General features: G+C 45.3%; 1 long non-coding RNA gene across 1 annotated transcript; it reads left to right on the top strand.

Annotated features, from left to right (window-relative positions):
* Window positions 1-22038, top strand: LOC140724273 (uncharacterized). The gene is made up of 2 exons (XR_012098081.1): window positions 1-45; window positions 18019-22038. It is a non-coding gene; the product is annotated as an uncharacterized lncRNA (long non-coding RNA).
* Window positions 22039-27507: the final 5469 nt, after the last annotated feature.

Below are 27507 nucleotides of genomic sequence, written 5' to 3'. Positions count from 1 at the left end.
GTTGCGCATGCGCAGTTCACAAAAGGCCTCGGAAACTCGGCGCAGGTAAGAACGATTTTCTGGGTCAGCCTTTACAATACCGACTGAGGGACAATTGCAGTGAGTCCAGTCACTCGACCCTCAATCCCGGCACAGTCCTGCTCTCGTCCCTCTTTCTCAGCCCCACGATCCTTATTCGGGCCCCGGGGAGCTTCCGGCTGATGAGGGAATGGGAACCGATGTGTCTCTCAGACAGAGCTGAGCTCCAGCTATCTAAATGTAAGGATTGGGAACTCGGAGATAGGGCACAACAATCTTTTACATCAGCTGTTGAGAAAATCACATTTGTTTTAACTCCAATCCCAAACAGGAGAAAATCTGCAGATGCTGGAAATCCAAGCAACACACACAAACTGCCGGCGGAACTCAGCATTAGTACTCTTTTCCATAGATGCTGCCTGGCCTGCTGAGTTCCTCCAGTATTTTGTCTGTGTTGCTTTGTTCCACCTCCTCCTGGTCTGAACTTTTCTGCCCGTGAGAACATGTTTTGATTCATTCTCTCTGGGAAGGTAATTATATCAAACAGCTTTTTGCCCTGGGCAACGATTAGCTTTCACATCACAAATGTGCCAGATGTCTCCAATGAGACAGACTACTGCCCTTCCCTTCAGATTCATTGGCATTGCCATCAATGAGTTCACCTAGGGGAGGGTTCGGGGAAATATTTATGTACAATACAGAAACTGGTATTATCTGTGTCTATTGTGGAGATGCAAAAGTTGCTGGAGAATTTACAAGTGGGAAAAAGTGGAGTGATACTTGGATATGTGACTTTTTGAAGTGTAATTTAGCAAGAAAACCACATATGGACAAAGTGCAAAAGCTCTGGTGAGAAAATCCTTCATTACCCGTTACAGGCCTGTTACATAGGTTGTGTGAGAGTGCAGGTGAACTTGATCAGACCCAGAGGAGATCAAAGTTCCTATCGACAGTGATTTGCTATCTGTTAAAATGAATACCTCTCTATATAAAATTCACTGTGCACATGTTGACACTGGATTAAAAAAATGCACAATACAGGCTTCATGTGCACACTGGTCATTAGAAATTAGAGGGGACATTGGTGGGAAGATGGGGCGACCTCCATTGTCCCTGTTGCCCTCACCTACAAGATGTGCATCCAGATGCAGCTTGTAACCCTGCACTTAAGGAGTTGGAGCTGGAAATGGATGAATTCCGGATCATCCAAGGAGTTGGAGGAGGTGATAGATATGATATGAAGAGAGGTGAGTTACACCCAAGGTGCAGGACACAGGAAACTGGGTGAGAGTCAGGAAGGGGAATGAGGTTAAACAGCCCTCACAGAGTACTCTTGTGGTCAACCCCACAACAACAGGTAGACCACTTTAGAAACTGGTTGGGGGGGTGGATTACCTGGCAGAGGTCATTCAAGGGGTTGATAGAGGATTTGTTAGTTAGGGGAACAGAACAAGAGGGGACTAATACCTTTGTGGTAAGGCTTACTACAGCTAGTGTCGGGGGAGGGGGGGCTGATGTGGTTAAAATAAGTTGTAAGGGGAATGGGAGCCAGAATGAGAGCACAGATAGTGGAAAGGGTGAATTGAATTGAATTTATTACATACATCCTTCATATACATGAGGAGTAGAAATCTGTTGGTTATGTCTCCATCTAAATGTGCAATGTGTAATTTGTAGTAATTCATAATAAATAGTTTGCACTTAGGACAGTCAATATAACATAGAAATCAATTAATCAGTCTGATGGGCTGGTGGAAGATGATGTCCTGGAGCCTGTTGGTCCTTTTGCTGTGGTACTGTTTCCTGGATGGTAGCAGCAGGAACAGTTTGTGGTTGTGGTGAATTGGGTCCCCGTATCCTTTGGGCCCTTCTTCCTCAGTACAGCTGTTCACCCTCTCAACAGCAAAGGGATTTACCCTGTCTCCATTCCTTCTGTAATCCACAACCAGCTCTTTAGTTTATATGACATTGAGGGAGAGGTTGTTTTCTTGACACCAGACAGATGTTGTTCAGACCTGTTAATTTGTAACAGCTTCCCAATATTTTTTGCTCTATTATTTACCCTCTCTTTAGCTTTTATGTTGGGTTTGGCTTCTCATTTCAGCCATGGTTGTGTCCTCCTGCCATTCTAATGCTTCACTGGGATGTATCTACCGCGCACCTCCCGAATTGTTCCCGGAAACTCCAGCCATTGCTGCTCCATCGACATTCCTACCAGTTTCCCCTTCCAATCAATTTTGTCCAGCTTCTCTGTCATAGAAACCTGGAGAAGTTCAGTGCAGAAACAGACCATTTGTCCATCTAGACAATGCTGAAAACATTTAGGCTGTCTGATGCAATGACCTGCACTGGGATGATAGCACTCCATACCCCTACCATCCAGCTGCCTATCCAAACTTCACTTAAATGGTGAAATCGAGCTCACATGCACCAGTGCTGGCATCTCATTCCACACTCTCACAGTCGATTCAGTGAAGAGCTTTCCCACATGTTCCCATTAAATTTTCACCTTCCTCACTTACCCATGACCTCTGGTTGTCATCCCACCCAACCTCAGTGGAAAAAACCTGCTGCATTTACCCTATCTGTACCTTCATAATTTTGCATACTTCCAACAAATCCTCAAAACAATGTATAGTTTCCTTGTTTATGCTTAGAGCCTTGTTTAGGTGCATAAGATGATGAGGGGCATTGATCAAGTGGATAGTCAGAGGCTTTTCCCAGGGCTGAAATGGCTAACAGGAGGGGGCATAGTTTTAAGGCGCTTGGAAATAGATACCGAGGGAAAGTCAGGGGTAAGTTTTTGCATAGAGAGTGGTGTGTGGGTGGAATGCACTGCCAGCAGCGGTGGTTGAGGCAGATACAATAGGGTCTTAGACAGGTACATGGAGCTTAGAAAATAGAGGGCTCTGCGCGAGGGAAACTCTAGGCAGTTTCTAGAGTAAGTTGCATGGTTGGCACAACATTGTGGGCTGAATGGTTTGGAATCTGCTGTGGATTTCAATGTTCTGTGTTGAACAGTGAAATAACTTTGGCTATCCTACAACCCTCTGATAACCACCCTCCCCCCACCCCCCATTCACTAAGGATGATTTGGTTATCTCTGCTAGGGGCCCGACAATTTCTGCACTTGCCTCCTGTAGGGTCCGAGGGAGCACCATGTCATGTCCTTTTCCACACTCCCATAGACCCTGTGTCCATCTCCTGAGAAAATAGAGATGAAAACATATTTAACATCTCCCCATCTGCTTTGGTTGCACACGTGGATTGCCATTCTGGTCTTCCAGAGGACCCACTTTGTGCCTTGTAATCCTTTTGCTCTTAATCTATCGCTGGAATCCCTGATGATTATCCTTCATCTTTTTTGCGACAGCAACCTCATGCCTTCTTTTAGTCATCCTGATTTATTTCTTATGTGTTCTCTTGCATTGCTTATACTCTGTAACAACCTACCTGCCTATCCCTGTTATACAACTCCATTTTGTGCTTCACCAGGGTCTCAATATTTCTTGAAATCCAAGGTTCCCTACAGTTTCTATCTTTACCTTTTATTCTGAGAAGCACATACCCACTTTGCACTTTCAAAATTTCACTTTGAAGGCCTGCCATTTACCAAGCACACCTTTGCCATAAAGGAGCCTGTCCCAGTCCACAGTTGCCAGATCCTAGTGTCATAATTCCAGGTGTTGATCCATGCCCTGAACACATCCGCCTTTCCTACGCTGCTCCTTACATTGAGATATGACAGTGAGAGTAGGAATGGAATTAGGTGGAGGATGAATGCGTGGTTGAGGGATTGGAGCAGGGGGCAGGGATTCAAGTTTCTGGATCATTGGGACCTCTTCTGGGGCAGGCGTGACCTGTTCAAGAAGGACGGGTTACACTTGAATCCTGGGGGGACCAATATCCTAGCGGGGAGGTTTGCTAGGGCTACAGGGCAGACTTTAAACTAGTAAGATGGGGGGGCGGAAATCAATTTGAGGAAACTATGGGAGAGGAGGTTAGTTCACCAGTAGAGCAAGTAAGTAGACAGTGTGTGAGGGAGGAAAGGCAGGTGATGGAGAAGGGATGCGCTCAGCCCGAAGTTGTAGGGGAGAAGAAAGAAAAGGATAATAAATTTGAATGCATTGCTAGGGATGAAAAGAGAGGAGGAGGTGGAGAGTATCTTAAATGTATCTATTTTAATGCTAGGAGCATTGTAAGAAAGGTGGATGAGCTTAAAGTGTGGATTGATACCTGGAATTATGATGTTGTAGCTATTAGTGAAACATGGTTGCAGGAAGGGTGTGATTGGCAACTAAATATTCCTGGATTTAGTTGCTTCAGGTGTGATAGAGTAGGAGGGGCCAGAGGAGGAGGTGTTGCATTGCTTGTCCGAGAAAATCTTATGGCGGTGCTTTGGAAGGATAGATTACAGAGCTCCTCTAGGGAGGCTATTTGGGTGGAATTGAGGAATGGGAAAGGTGTAGTAACACTGATAGGAGTGTATTATAGGCCACCTAATGGGGAGCGTGAGTTGGAAGAGCAAATGTGTAAGGAGATAGCAGATATTTGTAGTAAACACAAGGTGGTGATTGTGGGAGATTTTAATTTTCCACACATAGATTGGGAAGCTCATTCAGTAAAAGGGCTGGATGGTTTAGAGTTTGTGAAATGTGTGCAGGATAGTTTTTTGCAACAATACATAGAAGTACCGACTAGAGATGGGGCAGTGTTGGATCTCCTGTTAGGGAATGCGATAGGTCAGCTGACAGATGTATGTGTTGGGGAGCACTTCGGGTCCAGTGATCACAATAGCATTAGCTTCAATATAATTATGGAGAAGGACAGGACTGGACCTAGAGTTGAGATTTTTGATTGGAGAAAGGCTAACTTTGAGGAGATGTGCAGGGATTTAGAGAGAGTGGATTGGGTCAAGTTGTTTTATGGGAAGGATGTAATAGAGAAATGGAGGTCATTTAAGGGTGAAATTATGAGGGTACAGAATCTTTATGTTCCTGTTCGGTTGAAAGGAAAGGTTAAAGGTTTGAAAGCGCCATGGTTTTCAAGGGATATTAGAAACTTGGTTTGAAAAAAGAGGGATGTCTACAATAGATATAGGCAGCATGGAGTAAAGGAATTGCTCGAGGAATATAAAGAATGTAAAAGGAAACTTAAGAAAGAGATTAGAAAAGCTAAAAGAAGTTACGAGTTTGGTTTGGCAAATAAGGTGGAAGTAAATCCGAAAGGCTTCTACAGTTATATTAAAAGCAAGAGGATAGTGAGGGATAAAATTGGTCCCTTAGAGAATCAGGGTGGTCAGCTATGTGTGGAGCCGAGGGAGATGGGAGAGATTTTGAATGATTTCTTCTCTTCGGTATTCACTAAGGAGAAGGATATTGAATGGTGTAAGGTGTGGGAAACAAGTAAGGAAGTTATGGAACTTATGACAATTAAAGAGGTGGAAGTACTGGCGCTTTTAAGAAATTTAAAAGTGGATCAATCTCCGGGTCCTGACCGGATATTCCCCAGGACCTTGAGGGAAGTTTGTGTAGAGATAGCAGGAGCTCTGACGGAGATCTTTCAGATGTCATTAGAAACGGGGATTGTGCCGGAGGATTGGCGTATTGCTCATGTGGTTCCATTGTTTAAAAAGGGTTCTAGAAGTAAGCCTGGCAATTATAGACCTGTCAGTTTGACATCAGTGGTGGGTAAATTAATGGAAAGTATTCTTAGAGATAGTATTTATAATTATCTGGATAGACAGGATCTGATTAGAGAGTAGCCAGCATGGATTTGTGCGTGGAAGGTCATGTTTGACAAACCTTATTGAATTTTTTGTAGTTACGAGGAATGTTGATGAGGGTAAGGCAGTGGATGTAGTCTATATGGACTTCAGCAAGGCCTTTGACAAAGTTCCACATGGAAGGTTAGTTAAGAAGGTTCAGTCGTTAGGTATTAATGCTGGAGTAATAAAATGGATTCAACAGTGGCTAGATGGGAGATGCCAGAGAGTAGTGGTGGATAATTGTTTATCGGGATGGAGGCCGGTGACTAGCGGGGTGCCTCAGGGATCTGTTTTGGGCCCAAATGTTGTTTGTAATATACATAAATGATCTGGATGATGGGGTGGTAAATTGGATTAGTAAGTATGCTGATGATACTAAGGTAGGAGGTGTTGTGGATAATGAGGTGGGTTTTCGAAGCTTGCAGGGAGATTTATGCCGGTTAGAAGAATGGGCTGAACGTTGGCAGATGGAGTTTAATGCTGAGAAGTGTGAGGTTCTACATTTTGGCAGGAATAATCCAAATAGAACATACAGGGTAAATGGTAGGGCATTGAGGAATGCAGTGGAACAGAGAGATCTAGGAATAACAGTGCATAGTTCCCTGAAGGTGGAGTCTCATGTAGATAGGGTGGTGAAGAAGGCTTTTGGAACGCTGGCCTTTATAAATCAGAGCATTGAGTACAGAAGTTGGGATGTAATGTTAAAATTGTACAAGGCATTGGTAAGGCCAAATTTGGAATATTGTGTACAGTTCTGGTCACCGAATTATAGGAAAGATAGCAATAAATTAGAGAGAGTGCAGAGACGATTTACTAGGATGTTACCTGGGTTTCAGCACTTAAGTTACAGAGAAAGGTTGAACAAGTTAGGTCTCTATTCATTGGAGCGTAGAAGGTTGAGGGGGGATTTGATCGAGGTACTTAAAATGTTGAGAGGGATAGATAGAGTTGACGTGAATAGGCTGTTTCCATTGAGAGTAGGGGAGATTCAAACGAGAGGACATGATTTGAGAGTTAGGGGGCAAAAGTTTAAGGGAAACATGAGGGGGTATTTCTTTACTCAGAGAGTGATAGCTGTGCGGAATGAGCTTCCTGTAGAAGTAGTAGAGGCCAGTTCAGTTGTGTCATTTAAGGTAAAATTGGATAGGTATATGGACAGGAAAGGAGTGGAGGGTTATGGGCTGAGTGCGGGTAGGTGGGACTAGGTGAGATTAAGAGTTAGGCACGGACTAGGAGGGCCGGAATGGCCTGTTTCCGTGCTGTGATTGTTATATGGTTATATACAGGGCTCAGCATATTCACTGCAACATGCTCAACGTTTTTCATTCCTGACCTTGTCTGAGGTCTGAACAACATCTGTCTCCACAACCTCTCCTCTATCTGTTCTGTCATTCCCCCTACAACTTTAGTTTACCCACCCCCCCATGCCCCACCCCCCACCATGCAGCTCTATCACCCCTTTGGCTTTCATCTCCCAGATCAATAAAAAGGAGGTGCATACCAGGTACAGGCAGATAGGAACAAATGGGCTACTTATGAGATACAGGAAATTCAAGTGAACACTGATGAAAGAAGGCATGAGGTTGCCCCAGCAGACAAGGTGAAGGAGAATCCTCATGGATTCTGCAGATATGTTAAGTGGAAAAAGATTTCAAGGGAAAAAATTAATCCTTTGCAAAATTAGAATGGTAATCCGTATGAGGAGACAAAATAGATGGGGGAGATTTTTTCTGCATTCGTATTTACTCCGGAGGTGGACACAGAGTCTATAGAAGTGAGGCAAAGCAGCATCAACTTCATGGACCCTGTACAGATTACAGAGGTGGAGGTGTTTGCCGTCTGAAGGCAAATTGCCATGGATAAATCCCCAGGGCCTGACAAATTGTTCCCTCGGACCCTTTGGAAGACAAGTGCAGAAGTTGTCGGGGCCCAAGCACAGATATTTAAATCATCCTTAGTGACAGGTGAGGTACTGGAGGATTGGAGGACAACGAATGTTGTTCCGCTGTTCAAGAAAGGCTCTAAAAATAAACTAAGAAATTGTACATTGGTGTGCTTGACATCAGTAGGGGGAAAGTTATTGGAACTTATGTGCAGGAAATGGATATATAAGTATTTGGATAGATGTGAATTGATTAAGGATAGACAACATGGCTTTGTGCTTGGTAGTTCATGGCTCACCAATCTTATAGAGTTTCTCGAAGTTATCAGGAAATTGGATGAAGGCAAGTCAGTGGATGTTGTCTACATGGACTTCGGCAAGGCACTTGACAAAGTCTCATATGGGAGGTTGGTCAAGAAGGTTCAGTCACTCAGCATTCAAGATGAGATAGTAAATTGGACGAGACACTGGCTTTGGGAGAAGCCAGAGTATGGTAGCAGATGGTTGCCTCTCTGACTGGAGGTCTGTGACTAGTTGTGTGTCATAGGGATCAGTGCTTGATCTGTTGTTGTTTGTCTTCTATATCAGTAATCTGGATGATAGTGTGGTTAACTGGATCAGTAAATTTGTGGATGACACCAAGATTGGGGTGTAGTGGACAGCGAGGAAGACTATCATGGCTTACAGTGCGACCTGGACCAGCTGGAAAAATGGTTTGAGAAATGGAAAATGGAATTTAATTCAGACAAGTGTGAGGTGTTGCACTTTGGTAGGACCTACCACTGTAGGTCTTATACAGTGACTGGTTGGGCACTGAGGAGTGTTGTAGAGGAAAGGGACCTGGGAATACAAGTCTGTAATTCACTAAAAGTGGTATCACAGTTAGGTAGAGACGGAAAGAAAGATTTCAGCCCATTGGCCTTCATGAACCAAAGCACTGACAACAGTAGATAGATGAAAGTTGTAAAAGAGGTTCCGAGAGTTCAGAGAAAATTCACAAGGATTTTGCCAGGTCTGGAGGACTTGGGTTACAAGGAAAGATTGAACAGGTTAGGACTTTATTCCTTGGAATGTAGAAGATTGAGGGGAGATTTGATTGTGATAGAGGGGCATAGATAAAATGCAAGTTGGCTTTTACCACGGAGATGGTGTGGAACTACAACCAGAGGCCATGGGTTAAGGGTGAAAGGTGAAATGTTAAGGGGAACATGAGGGGAAACTTCTTCACACAGATGGTCATCTGGGTGTGGAATGAACAGCCAACACAAATGGTGAATGCGAGCTGGATTTCAACATTTAAGGAGTTTTGTGTAGGTACCTGAATGGTTGGGGTGTGGGAGTGGGGAGTTTAAATAGTTTAGCACAAGCTAGATAGCCCAAAGGGCCTGTTTCTTTGTTGGTACTTTTCTGCAAGAACCTTTAACAGCTGTGCGGACCAACCATTCATCTCAGCAAGAAATTTTTATAAGGCATTAAAATTGTGGCACTTTAAGTTAATAATACATATAAGAAAATCCCAGCTGCACGTCAAGAAAGACTATTTGTGTGAGAATTTTTCAGTTACTCTGTGGCCAGGCACCCATGCAGCTCAGCAGGAACAGGGAATAATACCAATGGAGGGAGCCAAACTGAGCCAAGGCACAAACTGGAGACCACAGAAATGCCCCATTCCTATAGAAACAAGAAGAGCATCAGGGAATTGATGGTTATTTCAGATACCAGCACTGTGCCCAGTTAGAAGATGATTTCTCTGTGCAACTTGGGTGGAACCTCACTGTAACAGTGTGATGCTGGATCAAACCTTGGCAACTCAAACCTTGGCAATCTCATCCGAAGTGTTGACCTACACCCATTGATGGATTTTGTAAATCTTTTTACAGGTTAAAAACGAGAAGGAATTTGTCTCCCGGAAGCTCAGACATGGCACACCAGTTTTCCTGTCTCTGTCTAGATATTTAAGAAGTGAAGCAAGGGATTCAATCGACCATCCTACCTGATCAGACTACGGGGCAGGATTCACTCAGTCATTTGACCAACTGGCACGCCCGTCATTTTACACAGGGGAGAGCCCATTCTTCTGCTCAGACATTGGGAATGGATTCAGACAGTCATCTCAACTGAAGGTACATCAGCAAGTTCACACTGAGCAAGGTCATTCACCTGTTCTGTGTGTAAGAAAGCACTTAGTCTGTCATCCCACATGTGGACACACCAGTCAGAAACTGGTCATCTGCTGATTTTCTGGGAAAGGATTCACTCTGTCATCTGACCTGATGGCACACCAGCGAGTTCAGACCGGGGTGCGGCCGTTCACTTGCTCGGACTGTGGGATGAGATTCACTCGGTCATCCACCCTACAGAGACACCAGAAAGTTCACACTGGGGAGAAGCCGTTCACCTGCTCAGTCTGTGGGAAGGGATTCACTGAATCATCTAAACTGAAGGTACATCAGCGAGTTCACACTGGGGAGAAACCGTTCACCTGCTCAGTCTGTGGGAAGGGATTCACTGAATCATCTAAACTGAAGGTACATCAGCGAGTTCACACTGGGGAGAAACCGTTCACCTGCTCAGTCTGTGGGAAGGGATTCACTGAATCATCTAAACTGAAGGTACATCAGCGAGTTCACACTGGGGAGAAACCGTTCACCTGCTCAGTCTGTGGGAAGGGATTCACTGAATCATCTAAACTGAAGGTACATCAGCGAGTTCACACTGGGGAGAAACCGTTCACCTGCTCAGTCTGTGGGAAGAAATTCACTTTGTCATCCAGCCTGCAGAGACATCAGTCAGTTCACACTGGGGAGAAACCGTTCACCTGCTCAGTCTGTGGGAAGGGATTCACTGAATCATCTAAACTGAAGGTACATCAGCGAGTTCACACTGGGGAGAAACCGTTCACCTGCTCAGTCTGTGGGAAGGGATTCACTGAATCATCTAAACTGAAGGTACATCAGCGAGTTCACACTGGGGAGAAACCGTTCACCTGCTCAGTCTGTGGGAAGAAATTCACTTTGTCATCCAGCCTGCAGAGACATCAGTCAGTTCACACTGGGGAGAAACCGTTCACCTGCTCAGTCTGTGGGAAGGGATTCACTTGGTCATCCCACCTACAGATACATCAGCGAGTTCACACTGGAGAGAGGCCGTTCACCTGCTCTGTCTGTGGGATCGGATTCACTCAGTCATCCACCCTGCAGAGACACCAGAAAGTTCACACTGGGGTGAAGCCGTTCACCTGCTCAGTCTGTGGGAAGAAATTCACTTTGTCATCCAGCCTGCAGAGACATCAGTCAGTTCACACCGGGGAGAAACCGTTCACCTGCTCAGTCTGTGGGAAGGGATTCACTGAATCATCTAAACTGAAGGTACATCAGCGAGTTCACACTGGGGAGAAGACGTTCATCTGCTCAGACTGTGGGAAGGGATTCACTCGGTCATTTGACCTAATGGCTCACCAGCGAGTTCACACCGGGGAGCGTCCGTTCACCTGCTCAGTCTGTGGGAAGGGATTCACTGAATCATCTAAACTGAAGGTACATCAGCGAGTTCACACTGGGGAGAAACCGTTCACCTGCTCAGTCTGTGGGAAGAAATTCACTTTGTCATCCAGCCTGCAGAGACATCAGTCAGTTCACACCGGGGAGAAACCGTTCACCTGCTCAGTCTGTGGGAAGGGATTCACTGGATCATCTAAACTGAAGGTACATCAGCGAGTTCACACTGGGGAGAAACCGTTCACCTGCTCAGTCTGTGGGAAGAAATTCACTTTGTCATTCAGCCTGCAGAGACATCAGTCAGTTCACACTGAGGAGAAACCGTTCACCTGCTCAGTCTGTGGGAAGGGATTCACTTTGTCATCCAGCCTGCAGAGACATCAGTCAGTTCACACCGGGGAGAAACCGTTCACCTGCTCAGTGTGTGGGAAGGGATTCACTCAGTCATCCAACCTGCTGAGTCATCAGTCAGTTCACACTGAGGAGAAACCGTTCACCTGCTCAGTCTGTGGGAAGGGATTCACTTTGTCATCCTACCTGCAGAGACATCAGTCAGTTCACACCGGGGAGAAACCGTTCACCTGCTCAGTGTGTGGGAAGGGATTCACTCAGTCATCCAACCTGCTGAGTCATCAGTCAGTTCACACTGGGGAGAAGCCGTTCACCTGCTCAGTCTGTGGGAAGGGATTCACTGAATCATCTAAACTGAAGGTACATCAGCGAGTTCACACTGGGGAGAAACCATTCACCTGCTCAGTCTGTGGGAAGGGATTCACTTACTCATCCAGCCTGCAGGGACATCAGTCAGTTCACACTGGGGAGAAACCGTTCACCTGCTCAGTGTGTGGGAAGAAATTCATTTTGTCATCCAGCCTGCAGAGACATCAGTCAGTTCACACCGGGGAGAAACCGTTCACCTGCTCAGTGTGTGGGAATGGATTCACTGAATCATCTAAACTGAAGGTACATCAGCGAGTTCACACTGGGGAGAAACCATTCACCTGCTCATTCTGTGGGAAGGGATTCACTCAGTCATCTAACCTACTGATACACCAGCGAGTTCACACTGGGGAGAAGCCTTTCACCTGCTCAGAATGTGGGAAGGGATTCACTCAGCCATCTAACCTACTGATACACCAGCGAGTTCACACTGGGGAGAAGCCTTTCACCTGCTCAGAATGTGGGAAGGGATTCACTCAGTCATCCAGCCTGCAGAAACATCAGCGAGTTCACACTGGGGAGAAACCGTTCACCTGCTCAGTCTGTGGAAAGGGATTCACTTCGTCATCCAACCTGCAGAAACATCAGCGAGTTCACACTGGGGAGAAACCGTTCACCTGCTCAGTCTGTGGAAAGGGATTCACTTCGTCATCCAACCTGCTGAGTCATCAGTCAGTTCACACTGAGGAGAAACCGTTCACCTGCTCAGTCTGTGGAAAGGGATTCACTCGGTCATCTAAACTGAAGGTACATCATCGAGTTCACACTGGGGAGAAACTGTTCACCTGCTCAGTCTGTGGGAAGGGATTCACTCAGTCCTCCACCCTACAGAAACACCAGTCAGTTCACACATTTTGAACTATTCACCTGCTCAGAATGTTGGAAAGGATTCATTCAGTCATCCCAACTACTGGCACACCAGTCAGTTCACATTCTTATTAATTCCTTACTTTTGCTTGCTGAGGACATTCATTTTAAGAGAGCGAGTGATTAAGAAGGCAAATCAGTCGGGCTTGCAGCTTGTTTACATCGCTCACAGCTTGTTTAGTTTTAACCGAGGACTCAGACACTCAGAGTCAGATGGAGATGAAGGAGGAAAAATGGAAGGATCGAAACCAGGGAACTAGTAGCCAAGGGTCACTGTTTAGAGCTTTCCTATGCCCACAAGGGTGGGTTAAGTGTTGATTCACCATACATCGAATGTGTGGTTATCACCTCATTTGATCCATAGGTGTGGATCGGATTTGGGGTATCCTGTGAAGACTACTTATGTGTTAACGCTTGGCTGGGTGTGGTGTGATAATTCACTTGAAGGCGATACCCATTGTGACAAGTCACTTTCGGTGATAATTCGTATGTGGATTTGAAACGATGAAGCATAAAATCTACAGCAACTGTTCTCTCGTTTCACCACAATGGAACCTTTGGAAATCGACGTAATTGCCTTCTCTCGACATTTACCCTGGATTACAAATATCTCTCTCTCATCACCTATTCCGTGGATGAACTGAACTTCCATACTTTACCATCTCAAGACTCTAAGCCTTGTTTCCCCCGAGCTCAATAGTTTGGGAGTTATATTTTGTTACGCCTGTGCCCCAACTCTGAGGGGCTGAAGGGTACAAAGTAGCCCCCACCTTTTTGAGAATCGCAAGATCGCTATTAATTCAGGTCAGGAGACGCAGGAAATGAGAGAAAGACACGCAGAATCCACATGGGGTTTGGAACGTCCTGGCCCCTCAGCAATACAAAGCCACGGGAAATGGCCATTGTCTCTTGGAGACGGAATTGTGTATTGAGTGCTGTACTATTTATTTGAAGCCCTCAGGGAATGAGCCGAGGGGGCTGGCTGAGAGATTGCATCATCCCAACCTGATTGACATCTGAGACCCCATGAGTAAGGATAAAAGAGGGTCTGGGGAACAACCCCTTTAGACGCACCAGGAGAAACGATAGAAATCCCGTGACAGCGTTTAATAGTGACTGCCGGTGGTGACTTGTATGTGGGTCCATCCTTGCTCGGATGACGAGTTTTCCACGGAACGGCTTAGCTAAAGGACCGACTACAAAAACAGAACTCTCGAAGGATCGACATCATAAAAAGGAAAGCAGGCAAGTTTAAAACATCTGTCTCTCTTGACTCCAACAAAAGGCTGCAGCCTGCATGAACTTGAGTGACTTTTATATTTCCATCGGACAATACATTATCCCCTACACAACGATAGAGTTATTTCTTATTGATTATTATTATACCCGCGCTTTTAGATTTAGTATTGATGACGTATATATCTATGTTTGCATTGAGATTATTTTTGTGTATTTTTATCAATAAATACTGTTAAAAATAGTACCATCAGACTTCAACGGACCTCTCTATCTTTGCTGGTAAGTGACCCAGTTTTGGGGTACGTAACAATTTACACACATATATACACATAAAACTGTTAACTTTTGTTTATCTTGCTTAATTTACTTTATTATAAGTAAATACTAATAAAGATAGTGGTTTTAACATCAAAACTAGGCTCCAGGAGTAGTCTATTGTTGCTGGTTAATTTCTAAAGCTTTAGTTTCTAAATATTTGTTCATAACAAAATTGGGGCCTGCATCTGGGATATGAACAAATTTGAGGGCGTGTTGATTAATTAATTATTGATTTCATTGGGGAAATCCCTTTTGATTTATTTGTGTGTGCAAAATCAGCAGCAATGGATGTTGATAAATGTCTGGAAGCACCAACCTCTGAGGCATTAGAGGACGCCAGAAGGATCATGTTGTTGTGTATTGTGAAAAGGTTTAAACTTGCTAAGGTGAAATTGACAATCAGGAAGGCACAGATGCAGAGGATTAGATAGATAGATAGATAGATAGATACTTTATTCATCCCCATGGGGAAATTCAACATTTTTTCCAATGTCCCATACACTTGTTGTACATACAATACTTAACTCAGTAATAATATGATATGCATCTAAATCACTAACTCAAAAAGCATTAATAATAGCTTTAAAAAAAAAGTTCTTAAGTCCTGGCAGTTGAATTGTAAAGCCTAATGGCATTGGGGAGTATTGACCTCTAAATCCTGTCTGAGGAGCATTGCATCGACAGGAACCTGTCGCTGAAACTGCTTCTCTGTCTCTGGATGGTGCTATGTAGAGGATGTTCAGGGTTTTCCATAATTGACCGTAGCCTACTCAGCGCCCTTCGCTCAGCTACCGATGTTAAACTCTCCAGTACTTTGCCCACGACAGAGCCCGCCTTCCTTATCAGCTTATTAAGACGTGAGGAGTCCTTCTTCTTAATGCTTCCTCCCCAACACGCCACCACAAAGAAGAGGGCGCTCTCAACAACTGACCTATAGAACATCATCAGCATCTCACTGCAGACATTGAATGACGCCAACCTTCTAAGGAAGTACAGTCGACTCTGTGCCTTCCTGCACAAGGCATCTGTGTTGGCAGTCCAGTCTAGCTTCTCGTCCAACTGTACTCCCAGATACTTGTAGGTCTTAACCTGCTCCACACATTCTCCATTAATGATCACTGGCTCCATATGAGGCCTAGATCTCCTAAAGTCCACCACCATCTCCTTGGTCTTGGTGACATTGAGACGCAGGTAGTTTGAGTTGCACCATATCACAAAGTCCTGTATCAGTTTCCTATACTCCTCCTCCTGTCCATTCCTGACACACCCCACTATGGCCGTCTCATCAGCGAACTTCTGCACATGGCAGGACTCCGAGTTATATTGGAAGTCAGATGTGTACAGGGTGAACAGGACCGGAGAGAGTACGGTTCCCTGTGGCGCTCCTGTGCTGCTGACCACTGTGTCAGACCTACAGTCTCCCAACCGCACATACTGAGGTCTATCTCTCAAGTAGTCCACTATCCAATCCACCATGTGAGAGTCTACTCCCATCTCCGTTAGTTTGTGCTTTAAGATCTTGGGCTGGATGGTGTTAAAGGCACTAGAGAAGTCAAGGAATGTAATCCTCACAGCACAACTGACCCCATCTAGGTGAGAGAGTGATTTGTGCAGCAAATACGTGATAGCATCCTCCACTCCCACCTTCTCCTTATACGCAAACTGAAGCGGATCCCGGGCGTGCCTGGTTTGTGGCCTCAGATTCTGTATTATCAGCCGTTCCTTGGTCTTCATCACGTGCGACGTCAAGGCAACAGGTCTGAAGTCATTCAACTCCTTTGGTTGTGGTTTCTTCGGTACCGGGACAATACAAGATGTTTTCCACTGTCTGGGTACTCTTCTCTGATCTAGACTCATGTTGAAGATGCGCTGTAGTGGTTCTCCCAGTTCAGTTGCACAGGCCCTCAGTAATCGTGGGGAAACTCCATCCGGTCCAGCCGCCTTGCTGGTACAGATCTTCCTCAGTTGACCTTCCACCTGTGCAGCCGTAAACCTGGGCGTGGGCCAGGTCTCCTGTGAGTGGATATTTTCCTGTGAGGGAAGTAAGCCTGGTGTGGAGTTCTGCAGTGAGGGTGAGATTGTGCTGTCGAACCTATTGAAGAAGCTGAACATCATGTATCTGAGGTGTGTTTAAAGTGGAGGAGTTGGAGGTGTTTCCTGAAAGTAAACCTAGTGAGCTTGAGCTCCATTACAAGTTAGAAAAATTAAAGATGGAGCCTGCGGAAAGGCAGAGGCAGTTTGAGGCTAGAGAGGCAGAAAAACAGAGGGAGGAAGCAGAAAGACAGAGGGTGTTCGAGCTGGAAAACATAGAGAGATTGCAGAAAAGGGGTCTAGCGTTAGACTCTGGTGATAAGTTTGAGGACAGTCGGGAAGTTAAATTGGTACCTCCACTTGACGAGGCAGAGGTTGATAAATACTTTCAGCATTTTGAGATGGTTGCTCGGAGTTTAAAGTGGCCAAAAAAGGGTTGGCCTATTCTCTTACAATGTGTAATTGAGGGGAAGGCTCAGCAAGCCTATTCTGCTTTGACAGTTGATGAAGCAGCTGATTATGACATAGTGAAACAGGTTATGCTCAAACTTACAAGTTGGTCCCAGAATCATACAGGCAAAAGTTTAGAAATTCAAGGAAATCTGTGAACCAGACTTATATGGAATTTTCTTGTGAGAAGTTTGTGTTTTGGCTGGTGCAGATATAAAAATATAAATGATGATTTTAACAGCTTGAAAGAGTTGGTTGTAATTGAAGAATTCAAAAGGTGCGGCCCTGATGACATAAAGACGTATTTAGATGAAAAAGATGCTGCTACATTGCAGGAGTCTGCTAGATTAGCAGATGAGTTCGCTTTAACTCATAATGTTAAATTTACCCAGAATAAGAGTTTCCAAAAAGAGTAGCAGGGATCACTAGGGTAAACCAGAAATTAAAGCTGGGACTAGTGACACGAGTAAGGATGTAGGGAAGCAGTTGAAGGAGAAATATTCAGGTCTTACTTGTTACTATTGTAAGAAGTTGCTCATATGATGGCTAACTGTTCTATCCTGAAGAAGAAAAAGAAAAAGGAGGCAGTCCCAAATGCCTGTGTTCAGTATGTTGAAGCACCTATAACCCCACAGGGTTCTGAACATTCTGTTGAGACTCAGTTAAGGACTGAGAGGTCTGACCGAGTTAAGAAGGTATTTGATTATTTTATGTCTGATGAGTTTGTATTAGTAAAGGAAGGGTCTACGAAGGTACCAGTGAAAATCCTTCAAGATGCTGAGGCTTCTCAGTCACTTATATGAGACAGCGTTCTAAAGTTTGGTGATGAGACTGACACTGGTGAGGTAAATCTTATTAAATGTATTGGGGGCGGCGTGGTTTTTGTGCCATTGCCCAAGGTACCTTTACAGTCAGGGTTGGTTTCCAGACCTGTTAAGATCAGATTGTGCTCCAGTTTACTGGTGGAAGATGTTACTTTGCTGTTAGGGAATGACCTGGCAGATGGTAAAGTTGTTCCTGTAGTGCAGTTGACAACTAAACCAACCACTGACGACCCACAGATGGATGTTAACATTTATCCTTCCTGCGCAGTAACTCACAGTATGGCTAAAAAGTCTGCCGACGCAGACAGTTCTGTGCAGCATGATTCTGATACCAGTGATAGCCAAAATTGGGATTCAAATTATGCTGACTTGTCAGGGACTTTTCTGTCGTCATTGTTTCAACAGGATTCATGTAGACAGTCTGATGAGAAAGACTTATCCCTGTCTCGGAAGGAGTTTATAGCAGAACAGAACCGAGACCCTGAGATTGAAGCTTTAAAAGAAACAGCTCTCTCTGATGATGAGATTAAGAAAGTGCCAGTCGGGTATTATCCCAAGGATGGAGTGTTAATGAGGAAGTGGATGCCACCTGCTACACCTGTGAGTGAGAAATGGGCAATTGTTCACCAATTTGTAGTTCCTAAATTTTCAGTCCTGTAAACTTTAACTTCGCCCCACAGTATGTCCTTAGGTGGCCATTTTGGAGTGAATTAAACTGTAAAAAGGATTATGAACGAACTTTACTGGCCTAATTTGAGGAAAGATGTTGTGACCTTTTGCAGAGCCTGTCACACTTGTCAAGTTGTGGATAAACCTAATCAGGTCACCCCAGTGGCCCCACTCCGGCCTATACCTGCATTCAGTGAACCCTTTTCCAAAGTTATAGTGGATTGTATTGGCCCATTGGCAAAGACTAAAGCTGGCCATCGGTATTTGCTAACTATTATGAGTACCTCATCCAGATTCCCAGAGGCAAAACCTCTCAGGAATATTAAAGCTCAAACTGTGACAAAGGCTCTTACTAAGTTTTTTTACTCTATTTGGTTTGCCTAAAGCAATCCAGACTGATCAAGGAAGTAATTTTACATCTGGTTTATTCCAGCAGGTGGTTTATGAACTGGGAGCTAAATGAATTACATCATCTGCATACCATCCGGAATCACAAGGGGCTTTAGATAGATTTCATTCCACCCTCAAAACAATGAATAAGACATACTGTGTTGAAAATGGAAAATACTGGGATGAAGGAATATATTTGTTTTTGTTCACAGTAAGAGAGTCAGTACAGGAATCACTGGGCTTTAGTCCATTTGAATTTGTATTTGGTCACTGCGTGAGGGGACCTTTGACCTTGTTAAAGGAACAGTGGATTGATGGGATGTACATGTTAACTTCTTAGACTATGTTTTGAAGTTCAAAAACAAACTACACCAGTCCTGTAGCCTAGCAAGACAAAACTTATAGATTTCTCAAAGCAAAATGAAGTTTTGGTTTGATAAGCAGGCTTGTGAAAGAAAATACCAGGTGGGGGGTGAGGTGGTTGCCTTATTTCCAATGTGGATGAATCCAGTTAAGGCGAAATTCAGTGGACCGTATGAAACAGTCTCTCGTTAATGATGTGAATTATGTTATTAAGACACCCGACCGATGCAAACCAACACAGGTGCTACACATAAATACGATACAGACTTATTTTGACAAGCAGGCACCATCTGTGGGTTTTATTATCAAAACATATGAATCTGGCAACCCTGAGAATGAAACAATTAACTCATCTGAGACTTTTCACAAGCCAAACACGGTCCCAGTTAGGCTAATGAACTCGGTTGTTCAAGAAAACATTGATAATAAGTTGGCTCATCTGCAGCCAAAGCAACAACAACAGCTGAAGAAATTAATTCTGAAGTTTAAAGGTTTATTTCCCAATGTTCCCAAGCAAACCGCGGTCTCAGTACACGACGTAGATTTCGGACCAGCCAAACTGATTAAACAACACCCATATTGCATGAAGGTAGAAAAGTGTAAATTGGTTGAGCAAGAAATTGAATATATGCTGAACAATGGTATTATTAGACCTGTGATTATGGACTGTGCCTCCAAGAACCATGTCTGTAAAAGAGAGAGAGAGAAGAGCACAAGCAGCTTGTTACAGAGACAGATAGAGCGGAGGGCCTGCATGATGGACAGCTGGTGTTCAGCACAATGGTATTTAAAGGAGTGTTGCTGTTTGTTTCATAGGACAGGCAGACACACAAAGGCTAGTGGGAAGAGTTGTCACTGAAGTTTTAAATGCCCACGGGGGGTGGGGGGAGGAGGTTGAGGATCAGTTAAGAGGAATCAGTCTGTGACTATTAGTGCGTGTAAGAGCGGCCCTGTGAAATCTGCTAGAAACCCTTGCCTGGGTTGGTAGACTGTCACTTGAAGACGGTGCTCTTAAGTTGGTCATGTTTGGCTAACTTGGAAGATTTGGAGGACATCGGAAGAGGGTCGACAACACCTGTTTGGATGCCAGATCTCTCACTCACTTCAATCCCGTGAACTGAACTAAATATCCTTACCACACCAGCGTAAGACTGCATCATTTACCAGCTAAGTTTGGAAAATATATATTTACACCTATATATGCATAACACTGCTAGATTTTGCACTGATTATGGAAAGGTAAATGAAGTAACAAAAACAGATGCATATCCTATCCGTAGGTTGGACGATTACATCGATAAGGCTGGAAAAGCTAAATTTCTTACAAAGATTGATCTGTTGAAAGGGTATAGGTGTGTTCCATTGACAGACAAAGGTAGAGAAATTTCTGTGTTTGTGACACCTTCTGGGTTGTACGAATACAATGTTTTGCCCTTTGGAATGAAAAATGCTCTAGGAACATTCCGGAGAATGATTGATTCTGTAATTCGAGGGTTGGAACACACAGATACCTATACTAATGACGTAGTCACAGGGAGTGACACTTGGAATGACCGTATCTCTGCAGTAGAAAAGCTGTTTGACAGGCTTTCCCAGGCCAGACTTACAGTTAACTTACCTAAGAGTGAATTTGGCCATGTCACTGTGACATATCTCGGCAATGTTGTAGGTCAAGGCAAATTGGTTCCTGTTCAGGCAAAAGTCCAGGCAATTTTCTGAATTTTCTATTTCGACTGGTAACAAGGCTCTTGGAAGGTTTCTGGGAATGGTTGGATATTATTGTAAGTTCTTTAAGAACTTTGCTGGTATCGCTCTTCCGCTAACTAATCTCCTGAAGAAGGGTGAAAAGTTTGTTTGGACCGAGCCTTGTCAGAAGATTGATTGAAAGTTATTATTTGAGATTAGGCCAATCAGTGTAGTGTCGTCAACAAATTTAATTCGCAGATTGGAGCTGTGAGTGGCGACACAAGTCATGGGTGCACAGAGAGTAAAGGAGGAAGCCAGGGAGACAACCCTGTGGGGTATGTGTGCTGAGGGTCAGAGAGACAGAAGTGAGGGAGTCCACACTTAGCACCTGCTGGCGATCTGACAGGAAGACCAGGATCCAGCTACACAAGACAGGGTGAAGGCCGAGGTCTCTGAGCTTCTTGTTGAAACTTCACGCCTTGGTATGGCTACTGCTCTGCTCATGACTGCAAGGAACTGCAGAGAGCTTTGGAGAACAGAGAACATCAGAGAAACAAGCCTCCCCTCCATGGACTCTTCCTACACTTCCCCTGCCTCGGAAAAGCAGGATAAGAACTCAAAGATCCTCACAATCTGGACATTCTTGCAGCCAACCTGCTCTCCCTTCAAGGAAGCTATACAAAAGCCTTAAAGTGCATACCAGAAGGCTCAAGGTCGGCTTCCTGTCTGTGGTTATAAGCCAAATGTATGATAAAATGGACTCGAGCTCACAATGTAACTTGACATGACACTGCACCATATGTCTATCTGCACTGCAATTTCTCTGCAGCCATAATGCTTTGTTACAGTTATTGTCTTGTCGTATATCAACTCAATGTACTGTTGTATTGTATTGATCTGTGTGGATGGTACATCAGGCAAATTTTTCACTGTAGTTCAGTACATGATGATAATAACAATATCCCCATTTTAATTGTGTGGAAAGATTAGACAGACTGAGCTTCTGCTTTGGAATCACAGAAGGAAAATTAACTGTTGCCTTTTCTGAGGAATGCAAATAAATAGAAAAGGCTTCAATCTCGCATTACAATCTGCGGTAACTGGGATCAGGTGACCGGTGGTGGGTCTCCAATATCAGAATCAGGTTTAATAGCACCAGCATATGTCATGAAATTTGTTGTCTCTGCAGCAGCAGTAGAACCTAACTCATAACAATAGATATTGACAATTGTGAGTTAAAATAAGAATATACATATTAAAAGGTTAAATTATATAAGTAGTACAAAAAATGTAATAAACTATTTTAATAGTGTGGAACTATTTGACTGACTGGGTTGTTGCTTTGGAAATTCTGGAGTGAAGCTTCGCTGAACTGTACACATTTATGAGAAGCTGAGATAAATCAAAAGGCTAAATTCTCACATAAATGGGTCACACATCCAGAAACATCGGCTGCACTTCAGCAGGTAAAACAGTGGAATGAAACATGCTGAACGTATTGCAGAAAAAAACATTGTCCACCCACCATGAGAGGAAGTGACAGATCTGGATCTCACTGCCTTGTCTGTACGGGTGAAAGATGAAGCTACACATACACGTAGAGCAGTGACCCACAGATGCTGCAGAGAAACGTGAACAGGAAACGGGATCAGGTGGCGGTTGGAGGGTCAACCACCTGAACCAGTGACTCTGCTCCTCACCCTCACACGCTGCCCGACCCATTGGCCGCATTTCCCACATTATTTCATATTTACACCAGATACATATTTCATTCTTCCCTCCATGTCTTCCCCATCCCTTTCCCTCCACCTCCAGGTCACAAAGTCATGGGCTCGATTCACATCCCAGTCCAAGACACAACTCAGACCCAAACAGGAAGTGCGCAGGTTTCATTTAAATCAGTTTATTCACATTCCTCCAGCCTCACTGGACAGGAACACTGAGACATCAAGTGAGAAACAGCAGGAAGAGGCCATTCAGCCCCTCTAACCATCAATGAGATGGTGTCTGCTCTCCCATCTCAGACAAATGTTTCTGCCCGATCCTCATTTCCTCGATCCCTTTGGTCTCCACACATCTGCTGGCTTCGGTTTTATGTGAGGACGGTCACTGAGGGTGGTAATTTACAGACAGTCGCCACCTTCAGAGGGGAGACATTTCCCCTCATCTCAGTCCCAGACAGTCCACCCCATTTTTCAGAGACTGGGATCCCTGGTTCAACTGGTAATGATGTTGTGTATTTCAATGTGTTCACCTCTCAGTCCTCGATTCTCTAAATGAAAGGGTTATCACATTTGATCTTTCTCCATCTGATGATGACCCACCACTCCAGGGGCCAGTCTGGTAAATCTTCATTGCACTCTCTATAACAAATACTCTCTAACCTCTTTGTTAATCCTTTATGGAATTTATTTCCATCGTCTGCAGCAATGGACGATGTTGCCATGTTGCCCCAACCACTCACCTCCCACCCCTGTCACTATTTCCACCTTCCCACCTCCCCCCTCACCTGGATCCACCTCTCACTCCCCAGCTCTTGCCCCATCCCCACCCCTCACCTCTTTTCTCTGACTATTTCCCGTCCACTCTCAGTCCAGAGGGAGGGTCTCGGCCCGAAATGTTGACGGTCCATTTCCCTCCACAGATGCTGCCCGACCCACTGAGTTCCTCCGGCAGTTTGTTCTTTGGTCTGTATAACCCGTGTTAGTGTGGGGAGCGGGATTTTACACCATATTCCAGGGACAGTCTCAACAAATCCGAAATAATTGTCACTTTGCCCGGATCACTGGCCCCACTTGCAGGGCAACAGTCTGCCGGTGTTTGCCCCCCAATGTGGTGAATCCCAATGCTCGCCACCACCGTGGGCTCAGACATTTCCACAGATGAGCCCCTCCTGTCCCCACCGGGACAAACATCCTGTCCGCCCCGTCTCACACCATCTTCATCCTTTCAGTAAAATCCCCCTCTCCCTCCCTCACCACGGGGAACCGGCATCAAACCGACGGGCCGAGCGGTCTCCTCCTACCTCTCAGTGATACATCAGACTCCGGCCGCAGGAGACGCTGCACAAACGCCCCAACTTCCCTCGGAGGGAAATAGAAATCAGAAAGCGGACATTTACATTGAGATTTGTTCCGCTCTGTCCAGACTCCGGCACCGCAGCGAGAGGAACGCCCTGTCGGCTTGTCCGCTTCCGCTATTGGGTGTAACCAGTGATTGACATTCCTGCGCACCAATGGAAAAAGCGAAGCTCTTGAAGCTTTGTTTTTCAGCGGTGGGGGAGGGGATGGTCACGTGATTGGTAGCTCAGCCGTTAAACAGATAAAGCTCGAGCTCTCCAGCGCGCGGGTGACGTAAACACCGCGCACGCGAGGGCAGGTCCCGGTGTGGGGACCTATGTGTGACGTCAGTCGTGTGGATTCACCTATGTGACGTCACCCGTGGGAGAGCGCTCCCATTTGAAAACACCTGAATGGACGTTTCTGATGATTTCAGTGGGACAACAACATTAATCACGGGTTTCATCTCTGAATCCAGTGTTGTCTGATGTAAAGTTCCCTGTTATGTGTCCGGCTGTGCCGTGTTGATGGTGGAGTGGGCAGCGTGGTGTTTGTCTCGATTCGGGTCACACCACCAGAATTGCCAGCGGGGTCCACACACAGTGTATTAGTCAACAGAAAATCTCTCGTCCCTGCAGTCTTTGTCTCCTGGTAAACTCAACACCCTGACAATGTGGACCATAGACACCCCTTCCTCTTTAAAGTCAGTCATTCATTCAGACAGCTGATCGCTGAGAGGAATTATATTTATTGGACATTAAAGTTCGCCCAGATTCGTTTGGACGGATTTGATGTGGAGTTCGGGGTGTCACAGTGAAAGGGCCGGATGGCCAAACTCTCTCCGTTGTCCAAACATCCTTCCAGGTGAGGCGACACTTCACCTGTGAATCTTCCGGGGTCGCCTATTGTGTCCGCTGCTCCCGATGCGGCCGCCTCTACACTGGTGACACCAGCTCCTCCGCAGTTGTGCGGGGTAAGGTTGTTTTTTTGGGGGGCGGATCGATGTTATTGTTCCCTTTTGTGCGGGAGGGGTGGGTTTCGGGGGTCGATGATCGGGATGCCGTTCTTTTTGATGCGGGGGGTGGGATGGGAGTTTGATTTTTCTCTCTGAACGACTTTCATGCTTTTTTTGTTTTGTGGTTCTCTGGAGAAAAAAAAACGCAAGAGTTGTTTATGGATACCTGCTTTGATAATAAACTGACCTTTGAACTATCCGCTCCGAGCGGGACTTCCCTGTGTCCAAACATTTTCATTCGACACGTCGAATGACACCTGATTCCACGTGCCAACCCATCCCCTCCTCCTGTGCCAAGTTAAGGCCACCCTCTAGGTCCAGGATCTGCACCTTTTATTCCGTCTGGGTAGCGCCCCCCCCCCCCCCCCCATAACCTGATGGCATGAATATCGATTTCTCTTTCCGGTGAACAAATCTCCCTCCCTCCCACTCCCTCTCTTCCTCTCTGACTTTACACGACTGTCGACCCTTTTCGATAGATGCTGCCGGGACTGCTGAGTTCCGCCAGCATTTTGTTTGTGTTGCTCTGGATTTCCTGCATCTGCAGACTTTAAAGAGCAACCACAAAGAAATCTGCAGATGCTGGAAATTCAAACAACACACACAAAATGCTGGCGGAACTCAGCAGTCCCGGCAGCATCTATCGAAAAGGGTCGACAGTCCTGTAATGTCAGAGAGGAAGAGACATTCGGCCCGAAATGTCGACAGTGCTTCTCCTTATAGATGCTGTCTGGCCTGCTGTGTCCCACCAGCATTTTGTGTGTATTATCTGCAGACTTTGCCGCGTTTGTGATTTGCCTCTCCGTTGTCCCTCACGCCTCCGATCACAGGAGGCGCTGCAGTGACCGCTGGCCACTAGTGGCGATGTGCAGACCTTCGGCCGCTGGTGTCGCTGTACGGACCTCCGGCCGCTGGTGTCGCTGTACGGACCTCCGGCCACTGGCGACGATGTGCAGACCTCCGGCCGCTGGTGTCGCTGTACGGACCTCCGGCCGCTGGTGTCGCTGTACGGACCTCCGGCCACTGGCGACGATGTGCAGACCTCCGGCCACCGGTGGTGCTGCGGAAAAACCTCCTGTTAAACGCATGCGCAGTGCCGACTGCGGCTGTTGGGGGTTTCTTCGACTGGAGTGGGGTCTGATCTCGGCGGATTTCTGTAAATTGGGGGCCGGTTGCATTGGGAAAGGGCCGGGCCCGAGCTCTGCCGGACGGCTGGAGCAGTGGTACAATGCCAATCTTTTAGCTGCCGGAGCTGTACGAGCGGTGATTGATAAGTTAGTGGCCTATGTTAGAATGGCTAAAGTTATACAGCTCACGGTACATGCACTTGCAGTTCAACTCTTTGAGTGATTATGCAGAAAGTTTGAAGTTAGTAACTTTTGCGGTATTTCTGTTTCAGATAATGGAAAATTGCTAGGTTTTCTAAAATCGACTCCTTCCACCTTAGGCCACGAATCTATCAATCGCCCCTTGTCTGTCACACCCAGTTGTGTACCTGCTCATTTCATGTACTGGGCAACTTCCTTGACTCCTTGCCCCATTCATGTGATGAGCACGTACACAAATTGGGCTTTTTATAATGTCAAACACTAAACAAACATGAAAGAAATATATATGAATTCCAGAGCTCCACAGAAATACGGTGATAGTTAAGACATTAAGAAGATTATAGCCAATCACTGCATTTCAGTAAATGGTGGTACAATAAAACATATAACACTTAATTTAATAATATGACAAAGTATTGCACAGTTGCATTCACTAATAATCATATAATATATTTACCAAGCAAGTGGAGTAACGTTGTTTGCTTAGCAGCCATAGGGTTGTTAGTGAGGAAAAAATTACTTTTGTATTAGCGAATAATCCACAGACCACCACAGTCACAGCTCCAGGATTTCACCAAAAACGATCTTATCTTAATGTTATTAGTGGCATTCCCCCCCCCCATCCACCAACCCCTATCCCCAACCCCCGCTTCCATAAAATTCCCTCTATTTAATATGCAGCCGCTGTTAAATTCCCCGCTTGTTTTGATTTTTTTTTTACAGAGGTGCTGGGGTGGTGCTCCGGTGAGCTCCAGCAGCACTGCACCCCTGTTTAGATCCAAGTAACATGGACCCGGGGATCAAGCTGCCCGGGTTTACGAGGTGTTGAGCGAGTATTTCTGGTCTGGGATCAAGTGTTTTTTTTTCTGGAGTTCCTTTGGAAGCAGTGCTGCTAATCTTAGGAGAGAATGAGTTTATATTCCATCCCTCTCAAGGGGAGGCTGTGAGTAAATGGGCTGTTCTGTGTTTGAACAAGTAGAAATAGACCTGGGGGGTTCAGTGTTTGAACTGTGTTTGGAAATTCCTCCTCGCTGTCACCTGTCTGTCAGACAGTGGAAATCAAACAGAAACTCAAGTTGCTGGAGATCTGCACTAAAAATGAAAAATTCTGAATCCATTCTGACAAAAGATTGTGAACCTGAATCGTCAAATTTTTTGTTCTCTCCACAGCAGTTCCTTACCTGTTGAGCGACTCTGATGATTCCGGTTTCTTTTTATTCCATTCACTCTGGAGTGGTTTAAATTTCCTGATTTTCTGTTATACTTGGGAATGTGTTCAGTGCAGTTGTTGGTAACAAGGTTCACATGAATAATCTCAGGAATGATCGGCTTTATGTATGAGGAGCATTTGATGGTTATGGACCTGTGCTCAATGGAGTTCAGA

Source organism: Hemitrygon akajei, unplaced genomic scaffold, assembly GCF_048418815.1.
Source record: "Hemitrygon akajei unplaced genomic scaffold, sHemAka1.3 Scf000182, whole genome shotgun sequence".
Taxonomy (NCBI): Eukaryota; Metazoa; Chordata; class Chondrichthyes; order Myliobatiformes; family Dasyatidae; genus Hemitrygon; species Hemitrygon akajei.
The sequence above is the reverse complement of the archived record's forward strand: the minus strand, read 5'-3'. Positions and strand labels throughout refer to the sequence as shown.